Source organism: Orcinus orca, chromosome 16 (genome assembly GCF_937001465.1).
Source record: "Orcinus orca chromosome 16, mOrcOrc1.1, whole genome shotgun sequence".
NCBI classification, from domain to species: Eukaryota; Metazoa; Chordata; class Mammalia; order Artiodactyla; family Delphinidae; genus Orcinus; species Orcinus orca.
This window is the reverse complement of record NC_064574.1, coordinates 49,750,812-49,764,728: the sequence shown is the minus strand read 5'-3', so window position 1 is coordinate 49,764,728 and position 13,917 is coordinate 49,750,812. Positions and strand designations below refer to the sequence as shown.

Here is a 13,917-nt window from a genome sequence, read left to right as displayed (position 1 = left end):
TTTGCCTTCTTTCATCACACTTTCTCCCGAATGTACCGTGGAGTTTTCCAGAGGCTACATGACACAACAGATCGCTTGCAGAAGCAGATATTAAACAAACCAGCTCTCGTCAATCAAGCCAGACATTTAAGACACTTGCCAAAATGTAAAATAATGCCTCTCCTCTCGCTATTTTAGAAAACAGTTATTTTTCAAAAATATGCCATTAATGTTAACATGTGATAGATTATTTTTTAATGAACTAATAAAAAGATACTTTAGGGACTTCCCTGGTGGTCCAGTGGTTAAGATTCCACGCTCCCAAAGCAGGGGGCACAGGTTCGATCCCTGGTCGGGGAAGTAAGATCCCACATGCCGCACCACACAGCAAAAAAAAAAAAGATGTTTTTAGTTTTACTTTCTAATACAGCAGAGACCAACAGAAATAACCCACATAAACGAAGGCTCTTTGGTACTTAACGACACTGAACAATGTACAGGAGTCTGAGATAAAAAGTTGATGAATCAGTGGTCTAAGGCATTGACAACCTACACACACAAGGAGTCTCCTGCCCATCACCCAAAGGTCACAATATATACTGTACCATCTTTTTTGTTGTTGTTGTTTTTGGCGGTATGCAGGCCTCTCACTGTTGTGGCCTCTCCTGTTGCAGAGCACAGGCTCCGGACACGCAGGCTCAGCGGCCATGGCTCACGGGCCCAGCCACTCCGTGGCATGTGGGATCTTCCCGGACCGGGGCACGAACCCGTGTCCCCTACATCAGCAGGCGGACTCTCAACCACTGCGCCACCGGGGAAGCCCTACACTGTACCATCTTTAAAGGCTTTCTACATCACTAGCAGTGACGACAGGATCTTTGTGGCTTAAACCAACCCCACACAAGTCCATTCTGCTGCACTCTGTTGATATCTAAAACCCACAGTGAACGAACCTCAGGACCGCAATGTGCAACACCCGCCATATACACTTAAGGTATGTGTATGTACACGCTCCACAGCAGCACCCAGCCATTTTCATGATAAAACACAAAGCATAAAATACATGAAGTTGCCCTGAAACAAGAAGTTATTTTTAGCTCCCTAAGCATTTCTAAGGTCCTTTCACACATTTGTTCAAGTATGGGTTTATCCCATTTGAGTACTGTCACCAGAGAGAGGAAAGGGGCTCTCTCTAAATTCCCTTCTCAGTGAGACTCTGGGCTGAACAAGATATTCACGCCCCTTGGGGGAGCAGAATCTCCTGATAAATAAGAATATGGTTTTATCACAAGCTATTCCTAGTTTAAGAGGAGTTTTTATTTCCCATTTCAACCCCTGTGTCAAAGAGAGGGATCACTGCATACCTTGTGTACTCGATGAACCAACAATGCTAGACGGGGCACTGAGTCAATAAGAAGGAAAACCTGGGTGCATAGGTGTAACATTCCTTTCACTTGTTTGGGAATAAAGGAGTTTTTTGTTTCTTTTTGTTGGTTGTTTTTAAGATTGATAAAAGCCACACAACCTAACATTCCGTACAAGATGTAGTGTAGATTACATCAATGAACTTCCCATATTGTATTTTTCCTTTTTATTTTTAAATACGTCAAGCTCACTGAAAAAGTTCGAGGAACACAAGAAACACCTACATCCCTCCCCTAGAGTCAGCAATGACTAACGTCTTTCCACATTTGCTATAAGTCTCTTTCCACACACGTGCTTTTTCTGTGGGACTGCTGAAAGTAAACCACAGACGTCCTGATACCTCTCTAACCCTTCCAGCATGTATTTCCTAGGAACAAGACCCCCCTACATAATGACAACAGTATTATGACCCACAAGGAATTTAACACTGTTATTATCAAGTGTTCCATCTATACTCAAAATTTCCCAACCATCCCAATAATGGCCTTTGTAGTTTTGTTTTCTTTTAATCCAGCATCCAGTCAAGGGCCAGGCCTTAGTGGTCATGATTCTTTAGTCTTCTTCAATCTACGTGTCCGACCCTTTTTACGACACTGATATTTTATTATATGAGGGTTTTTTTTTAATATTTATTTATTTATTTAGGCTGCACCAGGTCATTATTTATTTATTTATGGCTGCACTGCTCTTTGTGCTATGTGCGGGCTTCTCATTGTGGTGGCTTCTCTTGTTGCGGAGCATGGGCTCTAGGCTCACGGGCTCTAGAGCACAGACTCAGTAGATGTGGCATATGGGCTTAGTTGCTCCGCGGCATGTGGAATCTTCCCAGACCAGGGCTTGAACCCGTGTCCCCTGCATTGGCAGGTGGATTCTTAACCACTGTGCCACCAGGGAAGCCCTGCACCAGGTCTTAGTTGCAGCACTCAGGATCTTTAGTTGCAGCATGTGGACTTCTTAGTGTGGCATGTATGTGGGATCTAGTTCCCCGACCAGGGATCGAACCTGGGGCCCCTGCATTGGGAGCGCAGAGTCTTATCCACTGGACCACCAGGGAAGTTCCACAACACTCATATTTGAGGAGTCCAAGCAGCTGTCCTGTAGATACCCTACAGCATGTGTCTGACTTTTTTCTCATTACTTGACTCAGGTCAAACATTTTTGGCAAGAATGTTGTCCCTCCCACTGCATCCCATGGAGGGGCATAGTCTGTCCACTACCGGAGAGTCTGAGTTTGATCACGTGCTCAAGGCGGAATCCACCAGACTTCTCCAACGTAAAGAGATCTTTTCCCTTTGTAATCAATCATCACTGGAAAGACACTTTAGACTGTGTGAGTATCCTGCCGTCCCTGCCACCAACAAAATGTTTAAACCACGTTTTTTGACAACCACTGATGATCCTTCCTGAATCAATTATTACCTTGGTGGTTGCAAAATACTGATTGTCTAAATCTTTCCGACTTTCTACCTTAACTGGCATTTGTCTATAAGAAGCCCCATGCACCCCCTTTGGAGTATCACTATGAGTGATTTTTATTCTCTGTGCCATGGACTTTTTAAATTCAATGTATCCATGATCGTTATTCTTTTTTGTGCTCAAAATGCCCCAGATTTGCCCATTAGGAACCCATTCAAGCTGCTCTTTTTTTTTTGGCATGTCCCCATCAATTTTTGAACACTTCCTTGCTTTCTGGTACAAGATAATCCAGGCTCACATTGAATTTTCCCTGCCCAGAACCTGGAATACGTCATTTCTCCAAGGATCCCTGATCCCTTTAGTGGAAAATGGTATTTGGCAACCAAAATCTGGGGACTAGGTGTACTCAGTGCTACTGGGGTATCATTGCCCCTAGACCCTCTCAGAAAACAGGGTTAGGAATGTTTGTTAATCATGTATTCATACTCATACCTCCGATTTAAATCACCAGACAGCAGGGTCCTTCCTCACCTCTTCTTCACATTTCATCTCCTTCCTCCCAGGGAACTCTGGTTCCCAACACCAGTACATGTGCTCATTTTATCCTAAAATATGGCCAAAGTCAGTTCAGAACTACTACTCTGATCTATCAACAACAAACCTACTCTGTAGTATATTTCTCTGTAGTTCTTTTTTTCTTCTGAATATATCCCACTAAAGGAATACAGAGTACTGTGTGTGTAACTGGAATTACTCTTTCTTATATGGTTATGTTATTAATTCAATATACTTCTAGGTTCACCTGTTTCTATTTGAATTCAATATTAGTCTTTTTTTCTATCATTGTTGCTTTACTTTTTGAATATGCAGAATATCTGCATGGTTCAAAAAGTCAAAATTATATAAAAAGGCATACTCGGATAAGTTTCACTTCCATCCAGATCCCTTACCACTTGCCCTCACCTACTTGGATAAGTTATTTTAATTAGTTTCTAGTCTATCCTTCCTATGTTTCTTTTTGCAAAGAGAAGCAGATATATATAGTCAAATTGTTTTCTATTGCCGTATACTTGACTTACAATATACACATATTCTTACTTCCTCTTCTTTCTTATTTCACATTCTTTCTCCCTTCTTTTCTTTTCAGTCAGGCCCTGTCCTAGAGCCTCTGACTATGGAAACCTCGGACGGGTTGAGGATCAGACTAGAGGCTGAGAGGGTAGGTTAGGAGAAGAGCCTGCTCTGGGGGCCAGGAGGGTCCTTCTTCTTCCTGTCAGTTCCTCCTCCTCTGAACTGAAGACTGAAGTCCATCACTCAGTGTTCTGGACCTCAGATCTTTTTTTTTTTTTTTTTCCCTCTTTTTCTTTTTTAAGTTGGGGTAAATTAACCATTTTTAAGTATACAGCTCTGTGGCATTAAGTACATTCACACTGTTGTACAACCATCACGATTATCCATCTCTGGCACTTCTTCATCTTCCTCAACTGAAACTCTACCTATCAAACACTAATCCCCCTCCCCCGGCACCCACAATTCTACTTTCTATCCCCATTGTTTACTCTAGCAGGCCTCATATAAGCACCCATTCTTTCCTACCACATAGTATGCATATTAATTTGTATCAATACTTTCTTTTTTCACTTAATACATCTTAGAAATAACTCTTACCAGTTCATAGAAATCTTCCTTTTTTATTTTTGCAGCTGTACAGTTCTAAGTTAAGTTGATGTACCTTGGTTCACTCATCCTGGGTGGACATCTAGGTTGTTTCCATTTTTATATCACAAATAATGCTGCAATGAATAACCCCATGCATCTGGTGTTTCGCACCTGGGGAGGTATATCCTCAGGGTAAATGACTGGAAGTGGGACTGTGAAGTTGAGGGTAAATGCACACACAGATAATGCCAAGCTCCCCTCCAAGAGGACTGTACCACCCTGCACTCCCACAGCAATACAAGAGCATGCCTGTTTCCCAAAACGTCACCAAGAGAATGTGTTCAAGCTTTTACATATATGCCAAGAGTGAGAAATGCTATCTCAGCGATTTTAATTTGCATTTCTTTTATCATAAGCGAAGCTGAGCATCTTTTCATATATTTAAGGGCCATTTGTGTATCTTCTGTGCAATGTCTTCATATCTCTTGTTCATTTTTCTATCAGCTTTGGTCTCTTTTCCTTTTGACTTTTTTTTTTAATTGATTTTATTTATTGTTTGTTTGTTTGCAGTACGCGGGCCTCTCACTGTTGTGGCCTTTCCTGTTGCGAAGCACAGGCTCCGGACGCGCAGGCTCAGCGGCCACGGCTCACGGGCGCAGCCGCTCCACGGCATGTGGGATCCTCCCGGACCGGGGCACGAACCCGCGTCCCCTGCATCGGCAGGCGGACTCTCAACCACGGCGCCACCAGGGAAGCCCTCCTTTTGACTTTTAAGAGTTTTTATATCATCTGTGATTCACATGTTTTTAAAAAATCTTATTGAGAGCTCCTACTCCAGAACACTGGGGCCAAAGAGGTGCCCTGGGCTGGCTGTGCTTCCCGCTTCTCCCAGATGAAGACCTGTGCTCCTGTGCGGGCGTGGTCAGGAGCTCCAGGATGGACCTAACACAGAGCCAGCCATCAACTCTGGCAGAGCCAGGAGGCCAGCCATCCTCTGATCAGATCTCTCCCGCAACTCACACCTTCGAACCATCCTCATCTGTTTGTCAAGTGAGAAAAATATTCTCACTGGTTGAAGTTTTTAAAGTTACTTTAGTAGGCTTTCAAAGGAAATGCTAATCTCTCTAATCAGTGTAAATTTTTATTTACTTTTATTGTGGCTCAAGTAATCTATGAGTAAAATTAAAATTACCATTTAAAAAAATGTTTTTTGGCTGTGTTGGGTCTTCGTTGCTGCACGCAGGCTTTCTCTAGTTGCGGGGAGTGGGGGCTTCTCTTGTTGCAGAGCACAGGCTTTAATTAAGCACGCAGGCTTCGGTAGTTGTGGCATTCGGGCTCTAGAGCGCAGGCTCAGTAGTTGTGGCGCACGGGCCTAGCTGCTCCGCGGCATGTGGGATCTTCCCAGACCAGGGATCCAACCCATGTCCCCTGCATTGGCAGACGGACTCCTATCCACCACACCACCAGGGAAGCCCAAAATTACCAATTAACTTGTCAAATATATAAACAACAAGGTCCTACTGCATGGCACAGGGAACTATATTCAATATCCTGTGACAAACCATAATTGAAAAGAATATGAAAAGGAATATAAATATATATACAAAACTGAGTCACTTCGCTGTACAGAAGAAATTAACACATTGTTAATCAACTATACTTCAATAAAAAATTTTAATTAAAAAATTCAAAATTAAAATATATATGATTAATCAGTTCACTGGCAGGAAGCTTAATCTAAACAAAAAGGTTTATAAAACATCCTTGGATTGCTAGTGACAGTAAAATGCTAAGCCACTGTTCTGTTTACTGACCCAGTGATTTATGGCAATAAAGGCCTTTAGAGTCCTGAACAATGCCTCTGGTCCAAACACATAAACCACCTGCCAACAGACTCAGCCAACAGGTGCCACCACATCATTCATAACCAGAATTTTAGGCTTTAAGCTGGTTAAACTCGCTTAAAGAAAAATCAGAGTAAAGTATGTGAAATAAAAAAGAACAATGGATCATTAAAGCCTCTGACATCCACACCATGGATGAGGTGAGGTTGGGTGAGGTCCCAACACCATGGAGCCCTAGCTCAAAACAGGGATATGAACAGGCAAGCTCACTTCTGACTACAGCAGGACTATTTACCTGTGGGCACAGAAGGCTCTAAAACTTTTGTAAATGCTTTTAAAAATTATCCAACAAAAGAAAAAGCAAAGTAGGTCATTTAACAAACTAGAATTACAGGAGTTATATATCCTTAAATCCTTCTGAAGACATGGGTCTTTAAAAAATAGCTGGGACTTCAAGAAAATAGCTAAAAATACCTGGGATTTTAGAAATCCCAAATAACAGACATACAGACACTGTATGCAAAAGGACTTAATATGCATCATGACACTACTTCAAGTAATTTACAGCTAATAATACTAAAATGTTATTGGCTGTCTGGTTTGTGTCATATTTAGAGCAGCCATCCAGGACACCCTGCCCACAATATGTCCCTGCTGAAAGGGGGCAGCACCCATTCCAGGCTTGCTGCTCTCAGCCCAAGGTTCAGCTTGCCCAGCAAGAGGTTTACAGACAAGGAGCCGGGACAGCTGATCCATCAGCACAGACAGGACACTGGCTCAACATTAGCTCTGGTTTTGAAACTTACGAAAAACACACCACCACAAGACTGTAACCAGAGTAATACCAACTTGCCAAAACAAGTATTAAATATTTAGACAGAAAAAACAAAATGTACCTACTGAAAAAATTTCTTTTTCTCCCTAACCATGATACTGAATCCATTTATACTAATCGACTAATCTCAAAAGCTTTTGAAACTTCCAATGCAATCAGTGCAATTCTTTTCACCAGGAAGTTCTTACTTACTTACGTTAGATGCTGATGAAAGCTAAATGCCAACCTTCAAAAATTACAGGCATTTTCTCATACGCATTTCTCCAAATATCAATAAAAATTAAAGGGCTTCCCTAGTGGTGCAGTGTTTCGGAGTCCGCCTGCCAATGCAGGGGACACAGGTTCGAGCCCTGGTCTGGGAAGATCCCACGTGCTGTGGAGCAACTGGGTCCGTGAGCCACAACTACTGAGTCTGCGTGCCACAACTACTGAGTCTGCGCTCTCGAGCCCCTGAGACACAGCTACTGAGGCCCGCGCGCCTAGAGCCCGTGCTCCGCGTCAAGAGAAGCCACAGCAACGAGAGGCCTGCACGCCACAACGGGGAGTGGCCCCCGCTCGCCACAACTAGAGAAAGCCCACGCGCAGCAACGAAGACCCAACTTAGCCAAAAATAAATAAATAAATTTTAAAAATAAATTTTTAAAATTAAAATTCCATCTTCAATAAGCATCTGAACATGCTAATTCAACGTTCTATGCAGTTTTTAAGTTTACTAGAAAATCTGAGTTTCTTTAGATGTATTTTGTATATTGAACTAAAACCTTAACAGAGTCGAAGTAAAACATGTAAATATTTTGTCTTTCGGGTTTATTTACATTTTTTATTTCTAAAGATGACAATGAAATTTTTTACTAGATTCCTTTTTATACTGTTTGAAATTTATGGTATATGTACAGGCACTACTTTTCAAAATAATTAAAATGAGTAACATAATAAAAATTTGGCCAATACTTCAAATAAAACCACCCCATTTCCACCACACGCACCCACACAACGAAAAATAATTTTTTAAAATACATTTATTTATTTTATTTATTTTTGGCTGCACTGGGTCTTTGTTGCTGCGTGCGGGCTTTCTCTAGTTGCGGCAAGCGGGGGCTACTCTTCGTTGTGGTGCACAGGCTTCTCATTGCAGTGGCCTCCCTTGTTGCGGAGTGTGGGCTCTAGGCACACAAGCTTCAGTAGTTGCAGCACATGGGCTTCAGTAGTTGTAGCACGCAGGCTCAGTAGTTGTGGCTCACGGGCCCTAGAGCACAGGCTCAGTAGTTGTGGCGCACGGGCCTAGTTGCTCCGCAGCATGTGGGATCTTCCCAGACCAGGGCTTGAACCCGTGTCCCCCGCACTGGCAGGCAGATTTGTAACCACTTATGCCACCAGGGAAGCCCCGAAAAATAATTTTTAATACTTCCTTCAAGACTTTTATTTTCACATGGATAACTTTTACCCAGTTAAAATCGTGGTATACATACAATGAATTTATATATGACTATTCACTTATATCAGAAGTGATAATCTAGGCTACACTGGAGACGTTGCAGTTATCATAAAAGTACTTTCAATGGCCACCTAAACAGTCTTCAGTGGGTGCCTAACCCTTTTGTCTGATATTTTTATTATAATTAATGTTTAGACCCTGTGCCCAGAATTTAAACGAAACAAGTGTTTGAAAAGGAAGCAACCCCTAACTTGGTGCCCTTTACAATGTGATCTGTGTAGTCCACATGGAATTTAATTCTTCCTAAATGTTAGATCCTACACTGGAATAATCCCACATGACTCTGAATCTCCCTGAGGACAAGTAAGCCTTAGGCTTCCATTAAAGTACAGCTGGCCCTCCGTATCTGTGGGTTCCACATCCACAGATTCAACCAAGGATCAAAAACATTTTGGGGGCTGGGGCTGGGGGGACTTCCCTGGTGGTCCAGGGAAGTTAAATTAATGCCCCACACTTCCACTGCAGGGGGTATGGGTTCAACCCCTGGTCGGGGACCTAAGATCCCACATGCTGTGCAGAGTGGCCAAAAAAATTGGGGGAAAGAAATTCCAGAAAGTTCCAAAAAGCAAAACTTGAACTTGCCACCTGCTGTCAACTATTTACCTAACATTCACACTGTATTTACAACTGTTTATGCAGCATTTACATTGTATTAAATATTATAAGTAAAACAGATGATTTAAAGCATATAGGAGGAAAAAATGATAAAACCAAAAAAATCAACAGAACATTGTAAATCAACAATATTTCAATAAAAAATATTATAGAACAAAAAATAATAAAGTATATGGGAGGATGTATATAGGTTATATGCAAATATCACACCATTATGTATAAGCAACTAGAGCATCCATGGATTTTGGTATCCAAGGGGGCTAAGTCCTGAAACCAATCCTACCCTCCATACAGAGGGACGAATGTATACATCTGAGATCTTCAATTTTAAAAAACAGGTCAAAAAGCAGGTTCAAAACAACAGACATGGAATTATACCATTTTTGGACAATGAAGCATTATTACATATATTTTAATTTACACATTAAATACTTAAATAGTTATCTCTGGATGGTGGATTATAGGTGATTCTTATTTTTATATTTTGCTTACTGGTGTTACTTCTATTTTTTTAAACAATGAACATCTGGGACTTCCCTGGTGTTCCAACGGCTAAGACTCCATGCTCCCAATGCAGGGGGCCTGGGTTTGATCCCTGGGCAGGGAACTAGATCCCACATGCCGCAACTAACAGTTCGCATGCTGCAACTAAAGATTCTGCACACTGCAACTAAAAGAACCCACGTGCCGCAACGAAGGTCCCCCATGCCGCAACTAAGACCAGGAAGAGTCAAATAAATAAATAAATAAATAAACGTTTAAAAATAATAATAGAAAATAAACAATAAACATCTATAAAAATAATTTAGCTTCTACCCAATACGACCTCAATTGTGTACTTCTATACAGTTATGTGTGTGTGTATACAAAAAAGTCTGGAAGGAAATGCACAAAAATGCTAATGCTGTTTTTCTTGTGATAGTGGGATTATTGGTCATTTTTTGTTTTATATTTTATAACTCTGTATTTCCCAGTTTTTAAAAATAATAAGCATGCGTTACTTTTATACTATGAAAAAGACATTTTTTAAGACACTAACAAAATTGCCTGGGATCCAAGCACAGAAAGGAACGTCATCTGCCTTTTAGCAATTCCTCCGACACACAGACCCAGACACACACACACTACCAGCTCTCACGTGCACCTGCTCCCGCACGCACACTCATTCTCTCTCTCTCTCTCTCTCTCTCTCTCTCTCACACACACACACACACACACACACACACGCAAACCCAAGACTAGGACAGAAACTGTAAAGGAAACTGAAGCAACTAAAAGGTGTGGCCAAACGTCCCCAGGGAGTTCCAACTGCCCACCAGCAGAGGAATGGAAAGGAATGAAAAGCAGGGAGACCTTCTCTGCATTGACACCTCCTCCAGCAGCCTCCTTTTGCAAGTGCTGAGGAGGATGGACAGGGCCCACAAGGTTACTGAAGGGCATTCACGGCTCCAACATGCAGGGCTTTCTGGAAAGGACCCGTGACTGTTAAAATGTAAATGCTTAAGTGAGTGCTATACTGTGAAAATAACCTTTACAATTATAATTAATTCCTTTGAAAAATAACACCAAAAGAAATGAATCCTTCTCACAATACTGTCACAGTTTATTTTACAATTTCTGCTTTATGATAAGTTGGTGATGACTACAAAAGCATCAGTCCTCTCAGTACGAAGGGGTCACGTCAACGAGGAATCTTCATAGACAGTCAAGGCCTTAAAGATAACCTATTGCAACTTCAGAACTAGTGACTGGGCACATCTGACTATAAATTCCTGGTCAAGAAAATACAACCAGAAAGCTCCGCTGTAGTCTTCTTTCCCCTTTCAATTCCTGCCAACACTGTGTTCTATTACACCACACCTGATCTATCACCAGATGAGGTAATGAGAGCCAAACACACCATGACATTGCTAAAGAAAGAGGGACACAAAAGCCATCTGTATTATGAATGGGAACTGCTTCTATTAAAAATTCAGATAATCCACTTAAATAATTTAAAACACTTCCTTCATAAACAGATTACTTAAAAGATACTGAAAGTGCTACCTTTGAAAATTTGACAATAATCAAGATAATTGAGTTGCGATCATCAAGGACAGTAATGTGACCAGCCTAAGAGACTCATGAACTCACTATTTTGAAATCTCAAGGTGGAAAGTACAGCAACTTATGGTCTTTATTGCTGTTATCCAGCTTATCCAAACTGTTCCTACAGTTAAAAAAAAATCATAAATGTTTAAAAAAGAATTCTTATCTTTTAGAGATACATACTGAAATATTTATGGGTGAAATGATATGTCAGGTATGTGCTTCAAAAGTAATCTGGGGGTGGGGAGTAGGGAGTTCACAAATGAACCAAGACTTTGGGAAACTGTGCAATGGCTTGGGGGCAGGTAGAGTGTTTCACTAAACTATGCTCTCTACTCTTATGTATGTTCAATACTTTTCATTTTAAAAAATTAAAAATATTTATCATGAGGTATAATTCTTCACTTTTCTCTAAATTATTTCACTATCAAGGAATATTTCTTCTCTTTGCTCCTCTATAATGTATTCTGACATTGGACTTGGAAAAGCAAGACTGAGTCATAATAAAGGCTAGCAAACCTTACACAGACACAAAAATTAACCTTTTGCTACACTGTTAATTATCTGCTTCAAAACAAGAGCTCTCCTCCACCATCCCAGGAAACCTGTGCAAGTCTGGTACTTAGATCACATCCAACACTGCTTCTTCCTGAGAAGTCTGGGACAGCAGACAGAAGGGGCAACGTCACAAGAGATCTCCCTCACTTGCCCATCCCCACCAAATCCTGAGTCATCCTGGCCTTACCCCCAAATTTAAAATTCCACCAGGGGCTACCAGAACAAAGAATGTTGACTCATTTCTACTTTGTATTTAGAAAAAGCTCAGCCCCAAATAACAACCCCAATTTTTTCCCACTGTGATCACTAAGAATGATACAACAAAAGGTGGTTCTCAAATGAAAATGGTTTTATTAAGTCAATACGATGAAACTTTATGGGATTATTTAGGGGCGCCAAACCTAGGAAGTTGAGAGCCACCTAAACATTATGAGCCCAGAAGACCTAGGTGTAGTCCCTGTTATTGCATTGACAATCTGTGAGGCCTTGGAAAGTAACTTAACCTTTTTGGGCCTCTAGTTTCTTACCTGTAAAGTGGGATGAATCCCTTCTGCCTCCTACTACCTCAGAGAAAGGTTGATGATCCAGTGAAAACATAAATGAGCCTCATATAAGCTATAAGGCACTCTATTAAGAGTCAGATTATGGTAAAGAAGAACAAATGTGCCACTTTCCTAACATTCTTGATTGGTGTAATGAGGAAGGGAATGTTTGCAGAGAAGACACATCACACTAATGAGAAACAACCAAGGATACCCAAGGTGCTCTCCAGCCGAGGGACAAGAAGGAAAAGCATAAAAAAAACTTAGACCAGGACTTCCCTGGTGGCGCAGTGGTTAAGAATCCACCTGCCAATTCAGGGGACACAGGTTCAATCCCTGGTCCGGGAAGATCCCACACACTGTGGAGCAACTAACCCTGTGCGCCACAACTACTGAACCTGTGCTCTAGAGCCCACGAGCCACAACTGCTGAGCCCACGTGCCACAACTACTGAAACCCACGTGCCTAGAGCCCGTGCTCCCCAACAAGAGAAGCCACCGCAATGAGAAGCATGCACACTGCAATGAAGAGTAGCCCCCGCTCACCACAACTAGAGAAAGCCCGCGTGCAGCAACAAAGACCCAAAGCAGCCAAAAATAAATAAATAAAATATTTTAAAATTTATTAAAAAAATAAATAAATAAAACTTAGACCAGCAATCACAATCCATACTAACCATACAGGAAACTGTCAGTCACGTATCTCTCTCTCTGCCCATTACACTGAGATGGAAGACCTGTCCTGAGCAATGTCTTCAACCCAGAGCTAAACAGGAGCTCACACTGACCTAGACGCCAACATTCAGGATGCCCCACAGGGACATGCCCACGCTGAAAACTCAACAAGGAGCCCTGACTCAGGACGACCCAGTTCTTTACATGACAGCTCAATGGACACTGTGAATACTCTGGGGGCACACAGATCCTTTATAAAGGTTCTTAATGTTATGGCAGACACCCTAAATAGCAGGATGTCAATTTTACCTCTTGGCTTAAACATGCATATGTACCTGAACACCCACTTAACAAATACCCACATGTATGAAAAGTCAATAAAATACAGAAACTAGCAGATCAACCTTTTGTGATTTCCCACTACTAAGTAAAATATTTAAAAATGAACACCAGTAACCTATTTGATGTCTATTTGGGTTAACAGCAGAACATACACAGCCCTGCTGCTGTCTCCACATAAACTTTCATAAGTGCTGAGATGGAGGAAGACCTGGATCTTGAGGCCCACCTTCTCCCAGAGCAGCCGCAGCCCTGGGAGCTGCACAGGACTCCTGCCATTGCCCTGTGCATTCCCGTCACCTGTCCAGCACCTCACCTGTCCTACAAGAGTGGAGATGGCCCTGATGGAGTTCTGCTCGAGTTTGTATTCACCGCTGTGCTCTTAGGCTCATTCCCGTCCCTCTGGGGTTCATCCCTTTCCCTTCCGCGCAAAAGGTATGGAAATGAC

General features: G+C 41.8%; 1 protein-coding gene across 10 annotated transcripts in view; it reads right to left on the bottom strand.

The window, feature by feature from the left end:
* Positions 1–13,917, bottom strand: part of RAB11FIP3 (RAB11 family interacting protein 3) — an 81,894-nt gene that overhangs the window by 66,465 nt on the left and 1,512 nt on the right. The gene's annotated exons all lie outside the window — the stretch shown is intronic.